Source organism: Saccopteryx bilineata, chromosome X, assembly GCF_036850765.1.
Source record: "Saccopteryx bilineata isolate mSacBil1 chromosome X, mSacBil1_pri_phased_curated, whole genome shotgun sequence".
In the NCBI taxonomy this organism is placed as follows: Eukaryota; Metazoa; Chordata; class Mammalia; order Chiroptera; family Emballonuridae; genus Saccopteryx; species Saccopteryx bilineata.
In genome coordinates, this window is record NC_089502.1 from 64938184 (window position 1) to 64953979 (window position 15796).

General features: G+C 38.0%; 1 pseudogene; it reads right to left on the reverse strand.

The window, feature by feature from the left end:
* LOC136317687 (large ribosomal subunit protein uL23 pseudogene) overlaps positions 1-11927 on the reverse strand; it is a 172713-nt pseudogene extending 160786 nt beyond the window's left edge.
* Between the last annotated feature and the right edge of the window lie 3869 nt (positions 11928-15796).

Sequence of the window (15796 nt, forward strand, 5' to 3'; positions counted from 1 at the left end):
TGAGACATTCCCTTTTCTACCTATCTAGACACTTCATAAAGAAAGGATATGAAATATAACACACAGGCACAGACAGCAGTTTGGTGATAACCAGTGTGAAACGGAGTGAGGGAGGGGGTGGTGGAAAAAGGGGAGAAAAGGGGTACGAAGGAGACTTTGCATGAGATGATAGACACACGATGTGGTGTGCAGATGATGTTTTATTGAGCTACATGTACACTTGAAGCCTGTACCCCAATAAATTCAATAAATAAAAAATAAATTAATTTTTAAAAAGAAAAGACATGAGACTCATTCGGTATGACTTGTTCCCAAAAGACATTAAGCTGTTTCTAAATCTCTTCTAGTATGCATAAATCAGCCACAATTTTATTCTTCTATTTTTTTCAGACTTAAGATTAAATCTACTTGTTGATAGTCCTGGAATCTAACTCTACAGTCTTTTGGCATCTTTACAGATTTTTATGACTTGCTCAAGGTAACTGATACTGGTTCAGCAACCCAATCAGTAAATTCTCTGTAATTTATCTGAATTTAAGCATTAAACCTACAAAAGGAGACTCAGCGATATCTTGTTATTGTTTCCTCTTTCTTAAGCTTCATTTCTTTACTTCAAAGATATAATCTGATTTTTGGTATTGAGAGCGTAGTTTCCTTTCTTGCTTCTAAATTCCTTTTAGAAGCAATTTTTGTTCAGATAATTGCCAATGTCATATTTGTCTTGTCCAAAATATGACATTGGCAATTATCTGAACAAAAATTGCTTCTAAACTAAAATGCTCTCAATACAAGAGTAATTATTATTTTTTTTGGTACTTAGTGGTATCATCTCTCACTTTTATTTGCAATCAAGATAAAATAAAACTAATGTCATTTAATCACATATTAAACAAATTTAATTCTTGAAATCATTGTAAATCAAAATCTACTGTGTTTACAAGAGAGGAAAGCATTGAAGTAGGGGAAAGGCATCAAAAGAAAAAGTGACTATGAAGTAAATCCAGTAAAATAACAAAACTCTCAAAAGCAAGCAAGAAAACATTGTGAGATTCAATAGAGATAACGATATTCTACTTGTTGATGAATAGATACTGGAAAGAGCAAATCTTAAAAGAATTAAGAGTAAAAAAATAATTGATGTATTATACATTTCAGAAATGAAAATGACAAATTTAAGAACAGTGGAGGTAAATTTTTATGGGAATTGAAAGATTTAGAAGTTACTTCTTGGACATTCGATTTCCACAGTAGTGACTCTAACATTTTCCCCATGTAATCTCACTCTTTAAGTTCTAAAGTGATGATTAATGTTCTGTATTTGGAAATGATTTTATGTATCTTGTAATTAATTTATCTGCAAAAGGGTCAAAACCAAACAAGAATGTGTTAGGATTAGGGAGAGTGTCATAATACATGAAGACAGGAACATGAAGAAGTAGTATATTGTGAGAAAGTGGGTCCCAAAGTTAGGGAGCAGGCAGTTCTATTCCATTTGGCCCAGACCACCTGTGACAACCCAAGTTAATGGTGTCTTAATCTTTCTAAAACACAATATGAACACATGCATATACTACTATTTTTTTCTGACTTCCAGGGTCCGATCACCTTCTGGTCTCAGATACAAGACCCTACTTGAAATTAACTGCAGTTTAACCAACCTCCTGACCAGTTTCTTTAAATTATCTGAACCCTAAGTTATTCACAATAATGGAAATCAACTTTGATTATCTTCTGTTGTAGAATCTGGATCATTTTTCCAATGAACGTGAATATTTGAGAGCTGACAACAATATTTTAACTACCCACCTAGCTTTGTTTTCTTCCATCTAAGGTTGCTGTACTTTCACAAGACCTTTCTGCTGAGCCATCAGATCTGATAAAGTATAAAAAGAGAGACTTGGCATCACCTTTTATAAAATACATGATTATGGTTGTGCCTGTCTGAGATAAATGTCCGATGTGTTACTGTTTGCAGGAAGCTAGTAAAAACCGGCTGAGAACATGTTTGGGTGTGACACACCATTAACTAATTACTGACATTTTCGTTAGGAAGTCTCTCTTACTAGGATAGAATATGCAAACTGGAAACACATTTCTAATGAAATCTTTGCTAGGACAAAAACAGTTCTGACATTTAGGAATTCACCCTAAAGAATAGTGGCCTAGATAGTTCCTTAGTAAAAGATTATTTGTTATTTTCTATGGAAGGTATGTGTTAATGTTTTGACTAATAAAATAACATAAATTAAAAAATTTTTTTTTGGTGAAATGTTCTAAGAGCTACACTAACTAAACATTGAAGAAATATTTTGTTTTAGGACAAAATTGAAGGAAATGAGATAATGCTTAAACATATTGAAGAAATGTAATGGCCTTTAATAGTATCTGACTCAAATATTATTTTTAATATCCAATTTTAAATATTCTTATGGGTAATTGTTGTACTCAATCCATGCCACTGTAACAAACATGAATCATTCCAGACACCCTGCAGTCAGCTTCCTTTTTCAAACCAAACTGAAACACTAATTAAAAATAAATCACATTTTACCCATCTGTGAGACTGAATTTTAGTTTTTAGAATACATTTTTTTCGAGCTTGTTCTGACTAGCCACATTTGATTACATTTGTGCCTTTAATCTGTATGCCAGTGCTAAAATGAATGAAATAGGCCCTTGATCTCTTTCGAAATAATTGCCTTTGCAGTGATTTTGAGAACCTAATAAAACCAAGCTAGAGATAAGGCACTAGGAAAAAGGAGAGGCTAGATAAATACTGTCTATAGAATTGAGTTCTTTCAGCAATACTGAAAAACAGCAACAGCCATGATGAGGAAGAATAAATAGTCAGTCATTTATTTCCTTTCTCATTAAGTAAAGCACATGAAGCACTTAATTCAACAGCCTGGTGGCCACTTAGGTAAAGATGGTAATAATGACTATTACTTATGCAGGAAGCTTTCCCTGCAGTGACCTTCAACTCAACTTTCATCTTAGGCCATTTCTGCCAGTGAACACAGATAATTAGCATGGGTTACTATATAGGTTTTCCTCTACATATATGTGCATCATAATATCACATTTATTTGTCTTCTGTTCTCTTTTATGATAATTTTAAAAATTTAAATAAAGAGCCGGACCAGGTGGTGGCACAGTGGACAGAGCATCGGTCTGGGATTCTGGGGACCCAGGTTCAAAATCCAGAGGTCACTGGCTTAAGTGTGGAGTTGCTGGTGTGAGCATGGGATCATAGACATGAACCCATGGTCGCTGGCTTGAGTAAGGGGTCACTGCCTTGGCTGGAGCCCCGGTCAAGGCGTATTTGAAACAGCAATCAATGAACAACTAAGGTGCCACAACTATGAGTTGATGCTTCTCATCTCTCTCCCTTCTTGTTTCTCTGTCCCTGTCTCTCTTGCTCAAAAAGTTTTTTCTCAACCAAATGCAATTTATTTTATGAAAAAAAGTATATAACATGGAAGATACTATACAATAGTTTGAGATTAATCCTTTAAAACACTTGGAGATACAACCTCTCATTCTTATCTCATAAATAGAGAAGTTGAAGTCCTGAGACTGTGAATAACTTTCTTCTGGTCGCTGAGCTGGTTGGAGACAAAGCTCACAATTAAAATGTGGGATTTAAAAAAAAATGTAAGTTATTTTTCAATTACAGTTGACATACAATATTGTATTAGTGTCAGGTGTACACCCCAGTGATTAGACATTATATAACTTACTAAGTGAGCATCTGGATAAATCTTATACCCATCAGATACCATAGGTGGTTAGAACACTATTGACTATATTCTCTATGCTGCATTATACATCCCCATGACTATTCTGTAACAATCAATTTGCACTTCTTAATGTCTTTACCTTTTTCATACACCCACCTGCCCTCCACCAACCATCAAAATGTTCTCTGTGTCTATGAATTTTTCTGTTCTGCTTAATCGTTTATCTTGTTTTGTTTTGTTTTTTAGATTCAATTGTTGCTTGATATGCATTTATTGCCATTTTAGTGTTTATATTTTTTGTCTTTTCTTATTAAACAAGACCCTTTAACATTTCATGTAATACTTGTTTGGTAGTGATGAACTCCTTTAGCTTTTTCTTGTTGGGGAAAATGTTTACATGACATTTGATTCTAAATAATAGCTTTGCTGGGTACAGTAATCTTGGTTGTAGGTTCTTGTTTTTCATCACTTTATTACTTGTCAATCACTTTTTACCTGCAAAGTTTCTCAAGAAATCAGCTGACAATCTTATGGGAGCTTCCTTGTAGGTAACTGACTGCTTTTCTTTTAAGATTCTCTCTTTGTCTTTAACCTTTGGTATTTTAATTATGATGTGTCTTGGTGTGGGCCTCTTTGGGTTCATCTTGCTTGAAACTGTCTGCACTGTCTGGACTTGTATATCTGTTTCCTTCACCAGGTTAGGGAAGTTTTCATTATTATTTTTTTCAAATAGGTTTTTCATTTTTGCTCTCTCTCTTCTCCTTCCATCATCCTTATTATGAGAATGTTGGTGTGCTTGTAGTTGTCCCAGAGGCTTTTTAAACTATCCTTAGTTTTATGGATTCTTTTTTATTCTGTTCTAATTGGGTGTTTTTATCTTTGCTATATTCCAAATCACTGACTTGATCCTTGGTTTCATCTACTGTACTGTTGATTCCCTGTAAATTATTCTTCATTTTAGTTAGTATATCCTTCATTTCTGACTTAAAAAAAAATAATTTCCATGTATTTTTTTATGCTATTGAGATTCTCACTAAATTCATTCAACATTCTTATAACCAGTGTTTTGTACAATACATCTAGTGCATTGCTTGTCTCCATGTTGTTGAATTTTTTTCTTCTAGAGTTTTGTTATTTTATTTCATTTGGGAGGTGTTTGTTTGTCTTCTTATTTTGGCAACCACCTTGTATTTGTTTATATGAATTAGGTAGAGCTGCTACATCTTCTGATCTTGGTAGAGTGGCCTAATGTAATAGTAGGTGTTCTGTAGGGTCCAATGACACAGCCTCCCTAATCACCTAAGCTGGGAATTCCAGATGCACCCCACCATGTGTGCTGTATGCATCCTCCTGTGGTAGTGGAGCCTTGATTGCTGTTGGAATGTCATTGGGAGAAATTTACCCCCAGGCTGGTTGGCTGCAATGATTGGCTATGATCACTGACCTGTGGAGGTTCAGCTCTGCAGGGGCTCACCCCATGGAGTGGGGCTTACTTCAGTGGGGCACTGGTGCCTCCTGAGTCTGCCGCTTGCATGTGTCATTTATGGAGGTGGTTGGGTTGTGCTTCGATGTGGTCTTTTGCTATCCACCAGGTGCGCTGCCTCCAGGGCCTCTATGAAGTGCAGGCCAACATCAGTTGTTATCTGTGTTCTAGCCTGAGCTCCACCGGCGTGAGCTACAAAGGAATCTGCAGATGGCTGTTACTTGTGCTGGGCTTAGAGATTCCCAGGAGAGGCCAAGCTGTGAACCAAGGCCAGCTGCTGCTAGTGCCAGGCCTGGGGCCACATATTGTGAAGTAAGAGGTAAGATGAGGCCAGATACTGCTCATTGGAGAGATTTTAGAAGAGTATGAACCATGAGCTAAGACAGGCCATTCCTATGGAAAAGCCACTGGAAACAGCTTCGGTGGGCCTGCAGGTTGGGGAGCGGGGGGCTCAGGGAATCACCAGGGTAGGGCAAACCTTGTCACCCAGGTTGGTGGAGACTCAGACATGCTGCCTGCCTGCTGGCTTTGTGGTAAAGGGGTCTCAAATAACAACATCAACAACAACGGCCTCTCCCAGCACTTGTCTGGCAGAAAGCTGCTTCCCCCAATCTCTCACTGGGATGCTATAAAATTTGGTTCCTCCCCCCTATTTCCCTGATTCGTTTCGAGCTGCTGCCCCTGTACTGGAGCTCAGAGCAAGTGAATCCAATAAGTCCATTTACAGGCCCTTTAAGAGGAACTACTGGGACTCCAGCTGCCTCCATCTCACTCAGCTACAATCCCTGCTGCATTTACTGCCCAGATTTACTGGGACTGAGCTTCCTGGCACTGGAACCCTGGGATGGGGGGCCTGGCTCCTCAGGGGAGACCTCCACAGCCAAGATAACCCTCCCGATTTTTACCTGCCAAATGAGGGTGTGGGACCAGCCCGTTTCATGTCCTCACCCCTCTACTAGTGTTGATGTGGTTTCTTTAAATCCCTAGTGGTAGGATTTTCATTCACCTAGATATCAGCTGCTCTGTGAGCTGCTTATTCTGTAGCTTATTTTGATGTGGTTGTGGAAATCAAAAATATGTTTAACAAAATAACATATACCTTTTTACTCAGTTCAGCTAATTTATTCTAAGGACATAATTATAAAAAAACCCACCAAGACTTCTTTACAGGAATATTTATCAAAGTTGTTTCAATAATATTAAATAAACTATTTAGGAATAGGAGTTCTCCTGATTAAAGTATACTATATGTTTCTTTCATGGTGGCTATTAAAATATTGAAATGTAATATGTATTGGCATCAAAATATGAAATATTAATAGTTGCACAAACAAGTAATAAGACAGCATGTTCAGATGATACTACAGTGTGTCTGTAAAGTCATGGTGCACTTTTGACCGGTCACAGGAAAGCATCAAAAGATGTTAGAAATGTGAAATCTGCACCAAATAAAAGGAAAACCCTCCCAGTTTCTGTAGGATGATGTGGCAGCATGTGCGCATGCACAGATGATAACATAACACTGAGTATACAGCGGAGCAGCCTACGGCCATGCCAGTCGAGATGTGGACGGTACAGAGGAAAGTTCAGTGTGTTCTGTGGCTCGCTAAATTCGAATCCGTGACCAAAGTGCAATGTGAATATCAGCGCGTTCATAACGAAGCACCACTACATAGGAATAACATTACTCGGTGGGATAAGCAGTTGAAGGAAACCGGCAGTTTGGTGGAGAAACCCGGTTCTGGTAGGCCATCAGTCAGTGACAAGTCTATAGAGGCTACACGGGATAGCTACCTAAGGAGCTCTAAAAAATCTGTGCATGAGCCCACATCAATCTGCACTGAATAGGTATGAAACTGGGAGAGTTTTCCTTTTATTTGGTGCAGATTTCACATTTCAGTTGTCTTTTATTGCTTTCCTGTGACCCGTCAAAAGTGCACCATGACTTTACGGACACACTGTATTTGCTTTTAGTTTTCTGTGCATATGCATAAAAGAAGACTGGAATGACATTTATCCGTAAGTAGTGGAATTACAGATGCTTTACGTTATTTTTTTCCTTTCCATGTTTTCCCAGTCTTCTTCAATAAGTGTGTATTATTTTTAAAAATTAGGGGGAACAGAAATAGCAATTTATATGTTTTACTAATGAAATCATGGCCATGGAAGATACCCAGAAGGGGTTTTATTCCAGCCTTCTGATTCTCCACATTCCCTTCCTATCCTTTATGAAGAGTGTCAATGTACCTTTGGTGGAATGGGAAGAGGAAGTGAAACGAAGCTATTTGCATTCCTATATTTCTGCGGAAGGTAGCTAGCTACACTGCATTTCTGATTTCCATATTCAAGCCAGGCTCCTGAGAAATGACTCACTGGCTACGCTCCTACCAAATGCACTCCATTCCTGGACAGTGTGACCCTGGTACCGACCTTTGCTGAGCTAGTCAATAAAATGCCCTCTGCTGCTCTTCCTTATACTTCTAGCACTTCAGGACAGCTCTACAGCTCTAGCAAGAAAGCCCTGCTTTTGTCTGACCAGGCGGTGGTGCAGTGGATAGTGTCGGACTGGGATGCGGAGGACCCAGGTTCGAGACCCCGAGGTCGCCAGCTTGAGCATGGGCTCATCTGGTTTGAGAAAAGCTCACCAGCTTGGACCCAAGGTCGCTAGCTCGAGCAAGGGCTTACTCAGTCTGCTGTAGCCCCACGGTCAAGGCAGATATGAGAAAGCAATCAGTGAACAACTAAGGTGTTGCAACGAAAAACTAATGATTGATGCTTCTCATCTCTCTCCATTCCTGTCTGTCTATCTCTTTTTCTCTCTCTCAAAAAAAAAATCCCTGCTTTCTTTTCACTTGGATCCCTCCCTCCCAATTCTGGACAGTTAAAGGCACTTACTGGACAGACTAAAATTTAGGTTACCCAATCTGCCTCTCTCTGTGTTGCCACTGAATGAATCAAGGCAGTAAAAGAGGAAGAAAGCTTTTTATAATTCTATTACTTCTCTTACCCTTAGCACAGGAAGGAGAGGTGGTCACACAGCACTTTAAGATCCACCCCCCAGATTTCCCAGCACTAAAGTTGTATAACTTCTGAGAATGTGATGGACTTGTCAAAGTACTTGATATCACACACTTAATGTAAATCACACTTAGTTCTATGAGAATGTGAAAATCCCATTTTCAGTGTGATAGAAGGTAAAAGCTGAACACTGTTACATCGGTGTAATCAATAAGTCTAACAATTTTAGCTACATGATGCATGTATCACATCATAAAATCCACATTCATATATCATGTGTTGGACAAAAGGATTCGAGTGTGAAAATCAGGAAACGTCTCTAATTCTCTGACCCTCCAAATGGTATTTTTCCACCTCGTGTTATTCTTTTCATTACTGTGGTGGTTCCTTAAAGCAGACAACGTTTCAAGTCTTTGATGTACATGCCAGGGCCCCTGAGGGGATTGAATCGAGGACAGTGTATATGGGGCCAATAAATAATTTATTCAACATGTTAAATCTCTGGTTAAAAAAAAAAAGGAGTCTTAAAACGACACCTTTCAAGTTTGCAGTTCTAATAGAACATTTTTGCCTAAATCATAAACTCATAAAATGTAATAAATATTTGTCTTATTTTCATCACTATGTATTTTCTTACCATGGAATGATGTTTTTACGGAAGTATTAATTCCTTAGATATTTTTATTTTATCTTTCCTATAACTTTTTCTGGACATTTCTATTCTTATATTTTGACACAGAATGACTAACATTAGACACAGTGTTTTGGGTATGTTCATTATGGTTTTGTATTAGACAATGTTAATATTTTGTTCTTCTTAAAATACATTTCTTATTTTTTAAGACAACCCATTCTCATTTTGAATTGAGATATAATTGATATTATATTAGAATGATGTGGTATTTTCATATATTGCAAAATGGTCACCACAATAAGTCTAGTCAACATCTATCACCATAGTTACAAAATGTATTTTTCTGTGATGGGAACTTTAAATATCTCTCTTAGCAACTTTCAAATATATAAATACAGTATTACTAACCATAGTCACCATGCTATACATTATGTTCCCATGACTTACTTATTTTATAACTGGATGTTTGGACTTTTTCATGCCTTTTACCCATTTCTCCCATCCCCCATTTCTGGCAACCACTTACCTGTTCTCTGTATGAGTTCATTGCTTTTTCTTAGATTTCACATATAAGTGAGAATATATAGTATTTTGTCTTTTAAATCTGATTTGTTTCACTGACCTCGGAGTTAATTCATATCATAAAAATGTAAACATTTTCTTCTTTTTTATAGATGAATAATATTCAATTATGTGTGTGTGTGTGTGTGTGTGTGTGTGAACATGTTATACTTTCTTTATTCATTCATTCATGTATAGACATTTAGGTTGCTTCTAACACATTTCTTGATGACATCTATCTGTCCATACTGAGTTTCCAATCCCATATCATGGTTTTTATCTAACGTTTTGGACTTTTGGTAATTTTCTTACAAATTTATTTATTCTTTTCTGCTCTCTGAATATGTTCTACCCTTTTTGGAGTAGTGAAAAACAAGAACCTTCTATTTTCTTTTGGGCTAGGTGAAATTACAGTTTGCTTTCATTCTATTAATACCGTGCAAGTCTGTGTTTTCTGTGTAAAGGTCTATTACTGAACCATTCACATTTTTGCAGGACTCTGATCTCTAATTTTTTTCCAGTACCTAGAAAATTATCTGGCATAAAGTTGAAAATCTTCAGTAAATACATGTTGCTTGGTTTGATCAGTGAATATATATTTAATTGAAAGACTACTTTGAGCCAAGTTTTGGAAGAGGTCTTATGGGAGACTCAAGAGAGAAAAATGACTGGATCCATTTTATAAAAGAATTTAAGCCTGACCGGGCGGTGGCGCAGTGGATAGAGCGTCGGACTGGGATGTGGAGGACCCAGGTTCAAGACCCGGAGGTCACCAGCTTTAGCGTGGGCTCATCTGGTTATCTGGTTTGAGCAAAGCTCACCAGCTTGGTTGGATCCAAGGTCTGCTGTTGCCCCCCAGGGTCAAGGCACATATGAGAAAGCAATCAATGAACAACTAAAGTGCCACAATGAAAAACTGATGATTGATTCTTCTCATCTCTCTGTGTTCCTGTCTGTATCTATCTCTCCCTCTCTGACTCTTGCTCTGTCTCTGTAAAAAAAAAAAAAAAAAAGAATTTAAAAACTAGCTTGGGTAGAAAAAAATCAACACAATTTCAATTTATTTATTTATTTGAGAGAGAGAGAGAGGCAGGGACAGACAGACAGGAAGGGACAGAGATGAGAAGCATCAATTCTTAGTTGTGGTACCTTAGTTGTACATTCATTGCTTCTCATATGTGCCTTGACCTGGGGGCTACAGCAGAGCGAGTGACCCCGTGATCAAGCCAGAGACCTTGGGCTCAAGCCAGTGACTATGGGGTCATGTCTATGATCTCACACTCAAGCCGGAGACCCCAGGCTTTAAGCCAGCAACCTCAGGGTTTCAAATGTGGGTCCTCAGCTACCCAGGCCAATACTCGATCCACTGTATCACCACCTGGTCAGAACAATTTCAAATAATTTATTAACAAAATCCAAAGCATTATATGATTACAGTAGTAATCCCTTATTCTCTTGGAATATACAGGGGTCCTCAGGTTATGACACAGTTCCGTTCCTATGACAATGCTATAACCTGAATTTTGGTGTAAGTGAAAGCACACCCTAGCCTAAGTCACTTATCTATCCTAACACAGTTGTAAAATCATAATCTAGAACAAAAAAATACAACTAAGCCACAGAAAAAGGAAAAGGACATAAATATACTGTACTGTAGTAACAGAAAAAATGAGTATAAAAAAATTCCTTACCATTATCCCTGTGATTGGCTTGTACCCTGGAAGGGGCATTTCAAGGAGGGAGAGAGTGACTTATTGGGAGGAGAAAGTTGGAGAGGCAGGAGAACCTGCAGAAGGTGCTGGAGACACTGGGTCATGTGAATCAGGGACATGCAAGAGATGCTGGAGATGATTCTACCTGTGCTACAGACGTTTTATCTCGAGAAGCAGCTGACAGAGGGTACCGGATTTGTTGCAGGCCTCGCTACCTTCTTAAAGAATTGCTCCAGGCTAGTCTGGAAGGTTGATGACTTCTTCTCTTCCAAAAATCTGCCTACCACATTGTAAGGCATCCATAACAGCTCTGTAGACCATATTCAATCTGTCATCGCTGGGGTCCTCAGCCTGAAATTTTGCCAACCCATCCTCTACCATAGAAAACCCTTCTGCCAAACCCTTGGTGGTAAATCTCTTAAGTTCTGGGGTTTCTATCTCTTCCTCTTCAATCAGCTGCTTCTCCAGGTGAATGAGGCCCTCAGCAGACAGCTCCTCTCCATGTGATGCCAGTAGCTCTGTGATATCCTCAGCCTCCACCTCCAAATTAAGCCATTTACCCATGGCAAAAACCTTCTCTGTTACAGCCTCCACTGACTCCTCGAAGCCACAGAAGTCATACACAAACTGGGGACACGGTTTTTTCCACACACCATATAAGTTTGTTTACCTCACTTCATCCCAAGCAAAAGCAGTGTTTCATACAGCATTGTAAATGTCATAAGACTTCCAACAGTCTTTGTCAGGCTCTTGTCCTTCTCAGTTGCATTAATGGCCATGGCAACCAAACTAGTTCGCCCACATAATATGCTAACAGCATAAGCTGAAACATTCACGTCTCAATTTTTTAAGTTTTTATGCGAGTGAGCATTGTAAACTCAAAACGTCATATGTTGAGACTGTCATAACCTGAGGATCCCTGTATTCCAAGACCCCCAGTGAATGCCTGAAACTGTGGATGGATAGTACCAAACCCTATGTACAGGGTAGGCAAAGCTAGCTTTGCAATTTTGAGTACGCAAAGCAGAGATTATTTTTATATTATTATTTGTTAATTATTGTGTTATTTATTTGTATTACAGCTACAGTATAAATCTACTTTTTCCCACTCTTGTTTTTTCCTGTACATACATACCTATGATACCACTTAATTTATAAATTAAGTACAGTAAAATATTAGCAACAATAACTACTAATAAACAGAACTATTATAACAATATAGTGTAATAAAATTTATATAATGTAATTTCTTTTTCTCAAAATATCTATTGTACTGTATTTATATTTTCACTCAAAGGAAGCACTTCACAAGTTCTCTTGGCATATTCGAATGGCCAGCATCACTACTCTTGTGCTTTGGGGTCACTTGACCACAGGCAGTGAGATATCGTGCCAGCAGAGCTGATAACTGAGCCTGCCTCTAGGAGGCTGTCAGGTGGCATCATACATGTTGTGCACACACTGCAGAGAGGGCGGGTCCATGCACCCATGAGGGGTGGACTGGAACGGCTCAAGATTTCATGTTGCTCAGAACAGCAAGCAATTAAAATTTTATGAATTGTCTATTTCTGGAATTCCTATTTAACATTTTTGAACTGCGATTGGCCATAGGTAACAAATACCATGGAAAGCGAAATCATGGGTAAGTGGAGACTATTATAGGTATAAAATTAAATTTCACAAGCTAAATATACTAAGTATTATTAAGAGTTTTGAGTAAATGGAACATTAAATTATTTACATGATCAATGAATTAAATGTATTTGCATATTCACATAAACATTAAATCATGCTACATTTTGCCACTATAACTGAAGTGCAGTCAATATTTTTTTTTTATCTGATGGATGGTGGCGCAGTGGATAGTGTCGACCCAGAATGCTGAGGTCCCTGGTTTGAAATCTCGAGATCACCAGGTTGAGTGTGGAATTGATCCCAAGGTTGCTGGCTTCAGCCTAAGGTCACTAGCCCTGCTCATAAGCCTCCCCCCCACCCCCAGTCAAAGCACTTAGGAGAAACAATCAATAAACGACTAAAGTGAAACAACCACAAGTTGATGCTTCTCATCTCTCTCCTCCTCCCCCTCTCTCAAATTAATAAAAAGAAAATAATATTTTTCTTTTAACAGACAATGAACCAGCTTTTCTCTGGACTAGTTGGAGATGTGAATATGAAGATCTAAAAAGGTTTATAAATCATTTAAAAAGAAATGCAGTTTTATAACTTTCAATTTTATAGCTATTAAACATAACTACAAATTATAAAAGATTTCATATAAGATTTGACTTAGTGATTAGATTTTTTAAAGAAAGTTTTAAATTAGCAGAGCCAAGGCCCTGACATGTGACTCAGTGAATAGAGTGTTGGCTTGGTGTATGGACGTTCCATGTTTGCTTCTCGATCAGGGCACACAGGAGAAGTGACCATCTGCTTCTCGTTTCTCTCCCTTTTCTCCTTCTCTCTCTCTTCCACAACCACAACCAGTGGCTTAATTGGTTTGAGTGTAGCTCCAGGCGGTGAGGATAACTCCCTTAGAGTGCATCAGCCTTTGGTGCTAAAAATAGCTTAGTACTCAACCATTGGCCCCAGATGGGGTTGCTGGGTGGATCTCAGTTGGGGCAAATGTGGGAATCTGCCTCATTATCTCCCCTAAATAATTTTAGCATAGCCAATGTTTGAAAGGTAGGTGGTGCTTTTAAATATCTTTTTGTTCTCTGAGGGCAGCTTACACACTGTTCAAAAAATGTATTCACATTATTAATGTGCATAGGAAAAAATTTCCTCTGTAAACATCCGAAAATTAAGCTTAATCAAAGGTTATTTCACAAAAATGTCTAAATTAAGAGATCCTGAGTTACTCATGCATTCAACAAACATTTAGAGAGAGCCAAACAAGTGCCAGGCAATATGCCAGGAAGTTGGCATGTATCAGTGAACAAAGCAAACACAAATTTATGTCCTTGCAGAGCTTATGTTCTTCCAAGGAAGGTTCATGAGATTTTAGCTAAATTTAAAAGTGGATTGAGGATGAGAAACATTTACTTAACCAAAGACAATACTGGAGTTTTTTAAATGCCCATATTACAAACTAATTCAGTAAGATGTCTTGGGTGTTATATTTCAAAAGAGTACAAGACAGAAATATTTGTTCTTGATTTCATATCACTCTTTTATTCTCTTTGTGTTTGTTCATACACTGTATTGCACTGTGTGTGTATTTGGGAGAAGATGTAAAAGGAATATTTTGTAACTGTAGCTTCTGTCTCCCCCTTGTTTCTTACAATTTTTTCTGTCTCTTTATAATTTGTTTCTGTTTGTCTCTTACATCAAATCTATGCCTCTCTGTATAGCCTCTGCTTCTATCATTTATCTCTTTTAATCTCCCAATAATGCTTTGAGATACATACTGTTATTTACATTTTGCAGCTGAAAACACAAGACACAGGGTGGTTACTACTTTACCAAGATCATCCAATTCCTTAGACAAAGCCTAGATATTATGATTAAAACACTTGATATTTTCAACACCACAATGTTTCACATGTCTCTTCAAAAAAATAACAAAAATGAACTAGGAATCCAATTTTACATAAGATTGACTAAACACACAGCTACCTGCATTCAGTCTGTTAATGTTTTGGTAAGAATTTAGCATCTATATTTATCAAAGATATTCATCTATAGCAGGGGTCGGGAACCTATGGCTCGCAAGCCAGATGTGGCTCTTTTGATGGCTGCATCTGGCTCACAGACAAATATTTAATAAAAAAAAATAATAACGTTAAAAATATAAAACATTCTCATGTATTACAATCCATTCATTTCCTACAGCTCATGTTCATGGTTGCGGGTGGCTGAAGCCAATCACAGCTGTCCTTTGGGACAACAACAAATTTTTATGGAATAATGCGTAACGCACATGAGTCATTGTGAGGTCAGGAAGTAAACTTCCCTCCTTTTAATCAAGTAGTCAGCTAGCTAATTGCAGAAACCCTTTTTTAAAATTAAAAAAAAAATTTTTAATTTTATTTTAGAAATAAAGAAATCACCAATTGTCTTTTTTATTTATTTATTCATTCATTCATTTTAGAGAGGAGAGAGAGTAAGCATGAGAGAGAGAGAGAGAGAGAGAGAGACAGAGACAGAGACAGAGACAGAGACAGAGAGAGAGAGAGAAAAGGGGGAGGAACAGGAAGCATCAACTCCCATATGTGCCTTGACCAGACAAGTGCAGGGTTTTGAACTGGCGACCTCAGCATTCCAGGTCGACACTTTATCCACTGCTCCACCACAGGCCAGGCCAGAAACCCTTTTGATGAAGAAGATGGCTAAAAGAAAAAAAGATGAGGAGTATCGTAACTTTCAGCAGGAATGGACAGAGGAATTTGCCTTTGTGGAAAGAACAGGTTCTGCCGTGTGTTTAATATGGAATGATAACATTCCATCGATGAAACAGTCAAATATAGAGCGGCACTTCGACACACGCCGTACTACATTTGCCTCGAAATATCCATAGGGGGACAGCAGGAAGAAAGCATGTCAAAAACTACTGTGCAGAGTGCAAGCTAGTCAGCAGGAACTCTGTGTTTGGACCCAACAAAGTGACTGGAATTTGGCTAGCTTTGCTGGTGCTTTAGCAATTGCGAGA